This window comes from Oxyura jamaicensis, chromosome 2 (genome assembly GCF_011077185.1).
Source record: "Oxyura jamaicensis isolate SHBP4307 breed ruddy duck chromosome 2, BPBGC_Ojam_1.0, whole genome shotgun sequence".
Classification (NCBI taxonomy): Eukaryota; Metazoa; Chordata; class Aves; order Anseriformes; family Anatidae; genus Oxyura; species Oxyura jamaicensis.
The window spans coordinates 151,293,915-151,306,190 of record NC_048894.1 but is presented as its reverse complement, the minus strand read 5'-3'; the positions used below and the strand labels follow the sequence as shown (position 1 = coordinate 151,306,190).

The 12,276-nt window shown below is 38.4% G+C and overlaps 1 long non-coding RNA gene across 1 annotated transcript in view; it reads left to right on the top strand.

Annotated features, from left to right (window-relative positions):
• The first annotated feature begins 1,959 nt into the window (after positions 1 to 1,959).
• LOC118161468 overlaps positions 1,960 to 12,276 on the top strand; it is a 22,106-nt gene continuing 11,789 nt past the window's right edge. The window contains exons 1-2 of the long non-coding RNA XR_004748048.1: positions 1,960 to 1,970; positions 9,801 to 9,806. This is a non-coding gene — a long non-coding RNA (uncharacterized LOC118161468). The remainder of the gene's footprint in view (positions 1,971 to 9,800; positions 9,807 to 12,276) is intronic.

Below are 12,276 nucleotides of genomic sequence, written 5' to 3'. Positions count from 1 at the left end.
CTTTCTGAAACAGATGGACAATTGCATCCAATAAATAAAATATTAGTGTAAATATCACTGAGCTAATTGACGTTCATCTGAACCAAAAGAGAAAAACAAGATACTTACATGTTGCTAACAGCTGTGAGTATAATTTACAACATTAATGGCTCCTCACACTAAACCATTATCATGGGCACAAAGATTCTAGAATCTAATTTATTTTTTCGAACAGTGGAGCTGAATATGAAAATGGCACGCAGGGCTTGTTGCATAGTAAATCACACATCTTTGGCAATAAAATGTAGACATCCTCAGATAAAATTTTTTCCTGAGGAGAAGATCACATCAGGGTTTTAATTTTTCATCTGCTTTTAGCTATCTAAGAGATAACATTTGTCTTTAAAATTTTTTGAAACATTTCTTCCTCTAGAGGCAAGTACAAGGTCCTATCTATTTTCTGTCTATAAACCCTGACAAGTCTGTGAAATCTCCCAGGAGATTTACATCAATACCACTGAGAAAAGAATTTATCCTTTTTTAGTGAAAATATGCAATGGTATCACCTAGGACATAATATGATGATGAATTTCTTGTTTGAAGCTGAATAACAACTATTTAACATCATAATTCTAGAGATAAGATAATGGATGTTCTACTTGTTTGTCCTGATTTTATGTGGGCATTACCCCATTACCTGTTGGAGTGAGACCAGTATCCAACTCTGTCCCTCAAATCTGTGTAATGAAATTATTATTATTTTATTTTATTTTTTTTTTTTTTAATGCTCAAAGCCTTTAATGGAGTACCTCCGAGCACAGGAATATGTCCAAGCTCACTAAGTCAGTATTCATCAAGCTTTTTTTTTTTTTTTTTCCTGTTTGCTTGTTTGTTTTTCTTCCAAAGCTTGCTATCACCAGCAGCACTGGTGGCAAGTATCACTCCTTGTTCTGTTGGAGGAAGGATGACATGGGTGAGTCTGGCCTAGAGATTAGGTAATCATATTCACACAGCTTCTAGTTAGCACAGGAAACAGCACTGTATTTGTTCTTATAAAATACTGATTAGACATACCAATAGTTACCACTATTGGTATGTCTACGAATACAGGGCATGAACAATGATGGGAAGAACACAGGGCATGTTAAAATGATGGGAAGCAGTGTGGCTGGGAACAGTCACAGTGGCACCTAGCACAATGGGAGCTCCTAGGAATAACTCTAAAAATTAATGAATGAATATGAACATTTCACATGAGATTTGCTGCAGTGCTTGTTCCTGAAATTTTATAAGACCAGTACTATTAGTGTGGGGATAGGGCTGTTTTAATGGTTTTAACACATTATTTTAAAGGCTTGAAAAGATGCACAATTGTGTCAAATTTTAACAATCAAAAAAAAAAAAAATGTATCTAGACAATGCACATGTCCCTCGCCCCCTCCAGAAGTCTAAATTTATGGTCTCTGTGTGGCAGTTCAAGCTATAAAACAGTTTACATATTTCAAATGAACACTGACTATTACATTTGCCTTTCCAATCTAAACATCAAAAGTCCCTTCCCCTCATTTTTCATAATGTGTTGGGGTTTAAAAAAAATCAGAGACAGAAATGGAGAACTGCTGTTGGATGCAGTGCTGACTCAAGTAATCTCTGATAGCTCTCTAACAGATAACACATCTTGCTATGCTGCACAGCCACTTTCCGACAGATAATGTGCAATTCTAATTCAAAAAGTGTTTGAACATAATGTTTATGTCTTGCTGCCTGATTCTTCAACTTATATTTCTTTACATTGTTAATTCTTGTATTATAGACAATTGGCTCTTACAGTAAAAGAAAAAAAAAAAAAAGAAGAAAAAAAAACGATTTATCTGGCTGTTAGAGAACTTTTTTATTCATTACTTAGTTTTTTTCCGCATTGCTGTATCATTGAAGAATCCAACAGACAAGAAATACAATATAACACATTTTCTTCTTCACAGATGAGGCTGGTGTTCAAAAAAAACAGAGTATGAGATGAGGAGCTGAGGCAGAATAATATTCCAGTGACATCAGAAAAAAAAACACCATGAATATTAGGACACCTGCTGAATACTCACTAGAATGGAACAAAGATGTCTTTCTGGGGAAGACTGAAGTGCAAGTTCTCCTGCTCTTCAAAATATTTTCTCCAGGTCCCAGAAAATCAGATCACAGTTATATTAAAACCATGAAAATTTCTCCTAGGTTTGAGATGCGTTGAAGATTTCAAGATATCAGAGTGCTGGGAGATATTTATAGAAAGAAGAATCTTCTCAGAGGATGGAGGCCACAGGAGGAACAGAAGAACTAATTTTTCTGGGATGAAGGTTGGCAGGACTGAGCTTAGAGAGCAAAACCTTTAAATCAAAAAGTTTCAAAGTAAGAAATCATTGTAAGAGATGGTTAAGTTCATGCAATCTTCATACCTTGCTGTGAAGTGTAAGGCAGAAGAAACTAAGCTGAACAAGGACAGAGTAGGGAATATATTAGACATTCAACTTTATTCAGTGAAACAAGGGATATTGCTATAGCTGGTCAATTTGAAATCATTCTGGAGAAATACTTTTAAAGATCTACAGTACTACCAAGCCGCAGAGTTTTCTGCAATGATACTGGAGAGAGAAATGCCCATGTCACTAGGGGAAACTGCTCCTTCTCAGTTGCAGATTGGTGAAAAAAACAAAATAAGACATTAGTAATAACATTGGTATGAACAGATTTGTTTGCAAAATATACACTGCTTAGTTATGGAACCAGAAGATATTTCAGATGTATAGCAAAGACCTTCCTGAAAAGCTGGTAGCAGAAACTAACTGTGTTTTATGAGCTGAGTGATCATTTACTGAGGCTGCTATAGAATAAGAATATATGACTCTGGGTGAGATACCTCTGTTAGAGTGAGGGTATTAATAATTCTACTGTCCAACCCACTGATAAAACCTTGTGTGAAATACTGTGCAGCATTCATGTCAAAAAAGGTGAACGCAAAGAGCAGCGTTCCTGAGTCACCAGGGAAATGGGAGAAGTAGCTAAAGATAGGAGAGTAATGAACTTGAGTGCCTTCAGAAATGAAGGCTGGGAGGAGATGTGATTGCTGACTCTAAATGGATCAGGAGGTAAGCACCAGGGGAAGAAATCAGTTATTTAAACTAAAAGCCAGTGCTGGTACTGTAACAAGTATTAACAAATGGGCCATGAATGGGTAAGGAAATGGGTACCAAATGGGTAAGGAAAAAAAATTCTCACCATCAGAATAGATTTCTGGGACAAATATCCTGAAGAAGTAAAAGGGCAAATCCAACCTGCATTTTTGAGAGGGTGCTTATCAATTTTGTGCAAAGGAGTTAGCAAACTCTGTCTTCCCTCACTAGGGGTGAGACAGAGGGAGAAAGAAACCAGAGGGCACTGGAATCCAACCACTAATGCTATGTCAATGCTCTGTCCAGAAGAAATGTTGTGGTTTAACCACAGCATGCAGCTCAGCATCACGTAGCCTCTCACTAAATCTCTCCAGGTTGGATGGGGGAGAGAACAGGAAAGGTAAAAGTATGAGAACTCATGGGTTAAACTAAGGACAGTTCACTGGGTAAACCAAAAGCTGTGTGTGCAAGCAAAGCAAACCAAGAAATCCATTCACTGATTCTGACCAGCAGGCAGGTGTCAGCTGCTCCCAGGAAAGCTGGGCTCATCACATGTAATGGCTTATTGGGAAGACAAACACGTATTTCCTCCTTCTTTCCTCCAACTTTTATTGCTGAGCACGACACCACCTGGTGTGGGACATCCCTTTGGTCCATCTGGGCCAGCTGTCCTGGTTCTGTCCCCTCCTAGCTCCCTGTGCACCCCCAGCTCCTCACTGGCAGGGCACCATGAGGAGCTGGAAAGTCCTTGGCTCTAAATCCAAAACACAGCATTGTGTGAGCCTCTATGAAGAAAATGAACTCTACCCCAAGCCAAAACCATTAGGTATGTTGTTTTAGAAATCCCCCCTTCTCTTCTTCTACTTAAGGCATTTAATTTTCATCCTTAAAAGCATTAGTCATTGTGAAGAGCTTAGGTAGAAAGTTGTGTTAGGAAATAAGATTTCCTTAGGAAAATCTGTTAGGAAATCTTAATAGGTAAACCCTACTTCACTCTTGTTCTGAACAACAGACAGTAAGGGGAACGTACTGAGACATTCATTCATGCCTTCATGTTTTGTTATTCAAAAAATACTATGCTATTGTCCATGTCCTACAAGAAAAATGTAATTCCTACTCTGGAATTTTTTACACTACAGTTAAAGAAAGGCAGGAAGCAAGGACAACTGATAAAGAAACAGAAAGCAAAGAATAAAAAAGCAGCAATTAAACAACCTGCAAATTGTGGACTTCCTAAGAAGTTCAGATAGAGATACTAAAGTTGGCCCAGCATATGCTAGAAGAGAAAAAGTGACAAAGTAATTGATGACAGGAGGAGAAATTCCAAAAATGCAAGAAAGACTCATTTCCTTATGGCCAAATTCTTCTGAGGAATGAAAGGAGATGGCTGCTTGTTTCATCTTAGGATGGGGAAAAGCGATGAACAGCATATTTCAAGATCAAGGAAAAAAATAAAGATTGAATATTAAAATAACACTAAAACAAGTGTTTTCCTAGCTCATTTCATTTGGAACTGCTAGATACTTTTTTTCTTTCCCAGTTTCTCATCTGATCAGAGAATAGCAGTTGCTGAAGGCTAATAAACAAAAACAGACAGTATATTTTTCCAGGCTTCAGCCCGTCCTTTCTGCTAATTATAGGAATATTTCAAGCTTTTCAGACCAGTTTATTTGTTTTTCAGCACATATCGTCTCCACAGTTCATTTTCATGTATTTGATTATTTCCATTTTCGTCTTCACATAATGAATCACATCTTTGTTTCAAGAGCTCCTTATCTCCTCATCCCCTTTGGGATCAAAAGCATGAAATATGATACACTAGTTGTTCTATCCCATTACATTAATTAGGAATGAAGATCATGTTTTGAGAAAATGCTTGAACCTTATTAAGTATTTAGTAAAATCACTGTGTTTTAAATATATACAATTGTATATTTAGTTAAATAAACAAACAAACAAACAAAGGCAGGAGAAAGGGAAAAATCTTGAACCCAAACTCTCCTGGATGGAACTGAAATTGTCATCTCCAATCATCTGTTTCATAGGCAAAAATGCCAAAGGTAAAGAGCAAAATACTCCCCTTTTCAACTCGAAGCCGAAGATATAATTTCCTATAGTTACAAATTAGTGTATGTTATTGATCTGATTAACAGTCATGTCAAATCCAAAGCAAGGCTTGACAACCGCTTTGCTGGGAAGTCAGTTTTTGACTGAGTTTCTTCTGGGAGATTTTTTTTTAAATTATTTTTATCAAAATTTAATAACTCTGTGAATGAACAATGGAACAGCTTCCTCTATATTTTAAAAAGTTTTAGTTATCTGTCCTTTCAGCCTCAAAATATCATACTTCCATTAAAAGCAGGAATTTGCAACAAGCCACAAAATCAATACCCTCTCTCTGACTTTGCTTCTCCTTGTGTTAGTGCAGAGGTGCCCAGATGGTTGCACAGACACGATTTTATGGTGCTGGCATGCAGCTGGATGTCCAAGGGACTAACTGAGGCCCACATTTGTGATACAGAGCAAGCAGTACTGTGCAGCAGTCTGGTAGAGAACAGGATGATGATGCGGGGAGAGGAACAGGGGGACGAAATAGCAACCCTCCATCCTTTTTCTCTCAGACAGTGGATCCAGGAGCTTCTGAGCAGCATCACAACAGAGAAAGGTGGGGGAAATTCCCATTGTCTGTTTTCTCCAGCTACATAGCCCAGACTTTGCAGTCTGAGTCTCATGGCAAGCCAACACTCAGCAGGTTCTCCAGCCCATGGCAGTGCTGCCCTCTAATCATGTGTTCGAATACAGTTGAAATTAATGAGTTTTGCTGAGTAGAAATAGCTTATGGATGAGCCTTAATTCAAACACAGGAATACAGGCTTTGCTGGATATGACTTTCAGAACATTCTTTGTTTTTGGATTGTGGGATAACATATCCAGCTATGAATGATCAGATATATAACTTCAGTTTTCCCTGCTGTGAAAATGTTTCTGTGCTCCTGGCATTACTTCTAAAGAGGGAGAATAACACCCGCCTTTTGCCAAGGGATTTCTGAAAGCCTGTAAAGATTACTCATCCTCCCTACAGACTCAGAGCAGAGAAATTTATCCAAAAGTCCTCCCTAAGCTATTTTGTTCTATGGCTTCTGGAGAGGCTTGTTCTCTCTCTGAATACCTCAGAGAGGCAAAACCTAGGAGCCAAAACAGACACAATGAAGTTAAAAAATGAACTGAGTGCAAACACAGGCCAGTCAGGCAGCTTAGACGAGTTCTGGCAGAGCTGCTGAACTCTTGAGTGCCCAACAGCACTGAATGCCAAAAAACGTTCCCCACCTCTGACTTCAAATCATTATCTTTACAGCTTTCCCTATATTGTCCTTTTGTTTTCATTCTTTCCTTTAGTATTTTTGTCTTCTTATATAGCAATGATAGGCGTATTTACATAGATTGCTTAATAGGCAAATGTATTCCTGCATGTGCTCTAATGTGTTTCCTGTCATGTTGTTCATTATTCCTTCAGACTTTAATAATGTTCTCAGCTTGATATGCTTAAGAATAATGAAGCATTTATTCCTATTGTAGAAGCTAATTAAAAGACTTAGTTTTATGTCTTTTAGGTGGGTTGATGGCTTAATTATAGATGTAACATTCAGAGAAAAAAAAATCTATGTTGGGTGGCCCTATATAACTACACCATGTCTAAGTTTCCATTTTCTCCATGACATTGTGTATTACAGCTCCATGAAAAAAGAACAATGAAACGAAGTTTGAAAGAACTAGCAGCAAAGCTATGATGAGCAATCACTACATGAAACTTAAAGCGAACACTATTTGGAGCTGGAACAGAGTTTTCCATTCTATGTCTGAAAGTAAAATGGGGCCTGGCTGTTGTCTCCACTTGCCACCTTCAATTCAGATCATAAGTAATTGCACATGAGTGATACATGGCTACTTGCCCATCCCAGGGTTAATCCTTCAGAGTGGTGAAATCTATGGAAAGTCAGAGGCATTCAGTGCTTCACGGGGTTTTGTTTTTCTCATGCTGTATGATAGGAGTGATTTAGAGCTATATTGTACTGCCTTTCCAAGGTTTTTACTAGAATTATATTTGTATTGTCTGTATATCTAGTTTTTGAATGTTATTGTCTTCTTGTTATATGCATATATGTATTTGTTAAAGAGCACCAATTGTGAATTAAAGAATGAAGACATAAAGAAGCTCTCAGTCAGACCATCACAAACCTAGTGAATATTATACAAATATTATACAAACCAGAAGTAACTGTGAGTCTTCCACCCCATAAATCCCTAGTCCTGAAGACCTTCAGAACCCACAAGAAAAGCAGAAATGCCCCAACAGCCTGACACAGACTGGAAGCAGAGGCAGAACTACCTGGGGTACTCTAGAGGCAGTGAAACAAGATTAAAACCTTGCATGAGAACCAGCCACAGACAGTTGTCTGGCACGAATTTGTGGTAATGACCATACTGAGAAAATCTGAAAGGGATCTTCTGCCCCTGAAATTATACTGGTGTCCTGCAGTAGGATCTGTGACAAACCAGCCCCAGCCAAGTGGTTTATATGAGTGGAGAAAGGAGAAGAGGTGCGTATCCTGCTATGTATCCAGAAATTGCATATCGCTTAAGTTCAGGTCTTGAGAGGATCATATAAGGAGCATCACATGTGCTTCCATCCTGGGGAAGAGATTGGAAACAAGAAGGAGGGCAAAACTGTATTCTTGTACTCTTTCTCAGACTTGTCCTTTCCAACAGCATGGCCTTGATAGCTACTGTGAATGATAACTTTTATTAAATAAGTTCGGGCACAGTTGCATTTGTCCGTGGTGATATTTTCACTGAACCATATTGAAATATGATGGGATATGGAGACCTGCAGATCTTAGGAGTCAACACTGACCCTGAAGTTTAGAGACTTCTGACTACACTTACAGGATTTCCTTTAAAAAATAATAATTCATTGCCTTTTTTGCAGAGGACAATTCATCTTGTTTGCAGTTTGGAAGCAATGCCAGACCTGTCAATCATGGGCAGTAGGAAATTATCCTGTGATGGCAACCTTTCTAGCCAGGTTCTCCCATACCTACTTCCTTGAGTTACAGACTTTAGAGAAAACATAATCATTTTTCCTACTACTGGGCAGGGTAAGTGCAGCTTCTGACAATATCAACTACCTGCCGCTTATTAAGTCTGGTAACAGCTAGTTTCTTCTATTTCAGACTACAGTCTTCATTTCATATATATATATATATATATATATAATATTTTTCTTTTCTCTTTTTATTTTATTTCTTTTTCAATGATTAGACTGCAACTTACAACAAAAAGGCTAAGGAAATAATCAAAGGCATAACTACAGTGATGCAATGACACTAACTAAAGGTTTCTTTCCTGGAAAGCTGGCTTATCAGCTTTAGGGGTCTGTAATAATTTTCAGACAATCAGGAAATCTCAGAGGAGAGAGGGCTGAAATGTCATACAAAGAAGTAACAAATATTTTATTAATGGAGATGGAAGAAAGGTTTTCACACCCTTAAGAAGAAGTGAGGCTCAGTAATAAAAGTCTGATGAAGGAAAGGAATTTAGTACACATGAACAAAGGCCTTAGGGAAGGAATGAATTTAAAGGAGAGTTATTAAAGTCAGGGCATTTGTCATTTTTGAAATGGTGTATAAGTTCCTGTAGTTGCTTTAGTTAGTAAATGACAATGAATTTTTGAGCACATCAATTACTGGTTTGGAAACAAAAGATCTCAGATCTTCAGGACCCAACACAGTGATCTAAGTTATGTAAACCCAGAGAGCTCCAATAGATACATACACCACATAATGAAATAAACCTGAAGTGCTGGTTATCATTCCTTATTTCTACTTTAGTTGAACTGTTTGTCTCCATTTGAATGCAATCTGAAATTCTTTGGCAAAATGAAATATTAACTAAACATAGATACATTCATCCACCCCAGAAAAATCCACAGCTCAATCTCACTGGCATTTCCATAGCAACCTACTTCTAATACAGAAACCAGGATTACCCTTCAAGTATGGGTGCCCAGTATTACATATATTAAATATTTGTCTCCATTTCTGCTGGCAAACAGGTATGAAAGAACGCTGCTAAAATTGAAGAATTGGCACAGACTCTAGTTTAGCAGACCAACATCTGAACAACCTAAAGGCTAGATAGCAGTACTTGCTGCAAGATATATGAGGACTCTGCACTAGGCTTGTCAGGGATCCTAAAGCTTAGACTGATGCTTAATTAATGGAGTATCATTTTATGATTATATCTTGGGAATCACTGTCATTAAGAAATGTGAAAATGTATGTCGAAATTGAAGGCTGGAAGACCCTTGGAGAAAATTGAAAATCCAAGCTAAAACTTCCATCAGAACAGCTATTTGGGGCTCTTTAAAAAAGATGTGAAATATTGCAATACTTTCTGCAAAGGCTCAACTCAGGAGGAGTAAAATGAAGCTCCATGAGGGTATTCTTTGATCTTTCCAACTTCAGAAAAGTCCAGACATTTGTTAGGATTCCAGTTCTTGTATATGCCAAGACCTTTCTGCTGTGAAGACACAGCTGTTTTGCTATGATGGTGACCCATTCCCTGAAAAGTTTCCCTGGGAAACAGAACCACCTTCACAAGCTCAGTGTAGTTTTTAAGTGATGGGTTTTGCACTGTCAACAAAACAAATTTTACCTGTTGCTTCTCCTTTAGAGAGAGATTCCTTCTTTCAGCCAAGAAGTGAATTTGAACCTCTTAGGTCTTGTGGAAACCTATCTCCAGTGTGAGGCTGAGGTTTATGATGGTCCAGTGCAATTAAATCAATTAAACCTTTCAGTTTCTGCTATCCTGTAAGAACAGCCTGAAAGCAGCTCAAAGCATGCTTTGCTGCACTGCATGCCCACTTTCTGAATATATAGTAGCCTCGATGAAAACATGCAAACTACCTAGGCAGTGCTGCTGAATGGTGTTAATGACATTATATGCTGGGCTGGGGGCACTCTAAAGGCATGGGCAGCTCCAGCTGACTCTAGGCTAGCAATAGGCAGTTCTCAACATGCAGTATTTTCCTCTGATAGCCTGTGCCTGTTGGCACTGGCACCTTCTCCCTCCTGCCTCTCATGTCGTGAGGAACAACAAAGATGCAGAAAAACTTCTCCCACTTCTGGGGGATGTTCACTTCTGCACTTAGCAGTTTGGTCACAGAGAGATGCTGTGCCTCTTTGCCTTCATTACCCAATGTCAAATGACATCTTTTGTGATCAAAGGAGGAAACTTAAACAATGCCTGCCTACAGCCGATACATCAGAGGACTTCAAAGAGTTTTGATGAGCGGGAGATAAAATTTCAAGCTCTTCCTGAGGCCCAGCACCTGTCTAATCCACATGGGGAGTTTGCCCAGTGGAGTACTCTTAAATTTAGAAATGTTTTTTGGCATATGTTATTCAACTTCCATACGACAATTTTAATTATCTTATGCAGTGGTTGTTTGAACTGCACAGTGAGTGTTCTGTGAGCTGATGTATTTCAATTGAAAAAACATTATTTCTTAAAATAAGTAACATATAAAATGGGAAATTTACCACTGTGTCTTCCAAAAAGACTAATGGGCGAAGCCAGGCAGGCAGTAAGAGATATTCTAATTGGAGCACAAAATTATATGGATGAGAAGAGGGTAGAAGTGAGAGGATGTGATTTAATCCCCTGCAGGAAGTTGTGATTCCCCAGTGTGCATCAAGAAATTGCATCAAGACCAAAAAAGTTCGCTCTGGAAGAACAGAAAACATAAAAGGACTGTTTTAACCTGACGGAGTCTAGTTGGGGTGACCTTTACACTACTACTGAATGACACGCACTGACTGAGCTGACTGACTTTGGGTGGTTCAGAAGTGACCGAATGACAAATATCCTCCTGAGCACTTGCTGACAGTAAATGTGTAACTGATGGTGGACAAATGTGTCCTGCAACAGGTATCAGATAAAGGCACTTTGGAAAACATCAGAAAGTGAGGAGAAAGTCTCAGGAGTGCAGAGGGTCATTTCACATTACCTACAAAGAGCAGAGGATTTTACTGGAGAGAAAGGAGGATTTTCAAGCTGTTAGCTGCTCTTCAAAAGAGTAATTCTTTAGGAACTGTAAGCACTTAAGCCTATAGCTCTATTTACTTCAGGAGTTTCTTTTAGTCACTAAGTGTTCTTTATAAATGGAGAAAGTATATTCTCTACATAAAATCATAACAGTAAATATAATTCAAGTGCGTGCTATTTCACTCTGGAGGTATAGCTAGTTTTGCGTGTTTGGCTTGTCTGCTGTTTAGGTGCTAGTTTTTTATTGAAAGCAGTTTACAGCCCAGAAGAGATTAAGAGAAAACTTCTCTTTACAGCACAGGAGTTTATATGCCCTCCTAGGACATAACTTCCTTCTTTTATGGGCAGATATGATTCAAAACTGCTAATATCTTCTGGTGCCTGGAATGACCACCCCCTCTGAGTCCTCACTGCACAGCCTCAGCCAAAGAAATGTGTTTTGTCTCAGTATGTCACCATTTCCATATGTCAGGAAGGTGACTTTTATACACAGGTAACAGTACAGACAAATACATAGTGTATAAAGCCTGTCTATGAAAATACATTAGACTGGTACGTGTCCTTCCCCGTCCTTCCTGTTTTTATGCTTTTTATGTTGGCAAAGTCTTCTCTGGGGCAAACATGGGCTTTTGTCATCTGTCTCTATGTATTCAAAATAATGCTGATCCTTTTTATTTATGTTTGCAGAGCTAATATAATACAAATTACCTCCTCTGGATCTATTTTTTTTTTTTTTTTTCAAATTTTAAATACCCTTTCCTAAACCTGCAAAAATCTGTCAGTGCCTTGACTCAAATACTACTGAAATCTTTATTTTTCTTTTCCTTTACCTGACTCTATGTCCTCTTAAAATTTCAGGCAACCAAAATCCCACATAATCCCCAAACTCCTTGTTGTGGTTTAACCTGGCTGGCAGCTAAACACCACACAGCCATTCGCTCACCCTCCCCCCTCCCTCTCTGGGATGGGGGAGAGAAACGGGCAAGTGAAGCCTGTGAGTTGAGATAAAGACAGTTTATTAAGATAGAAA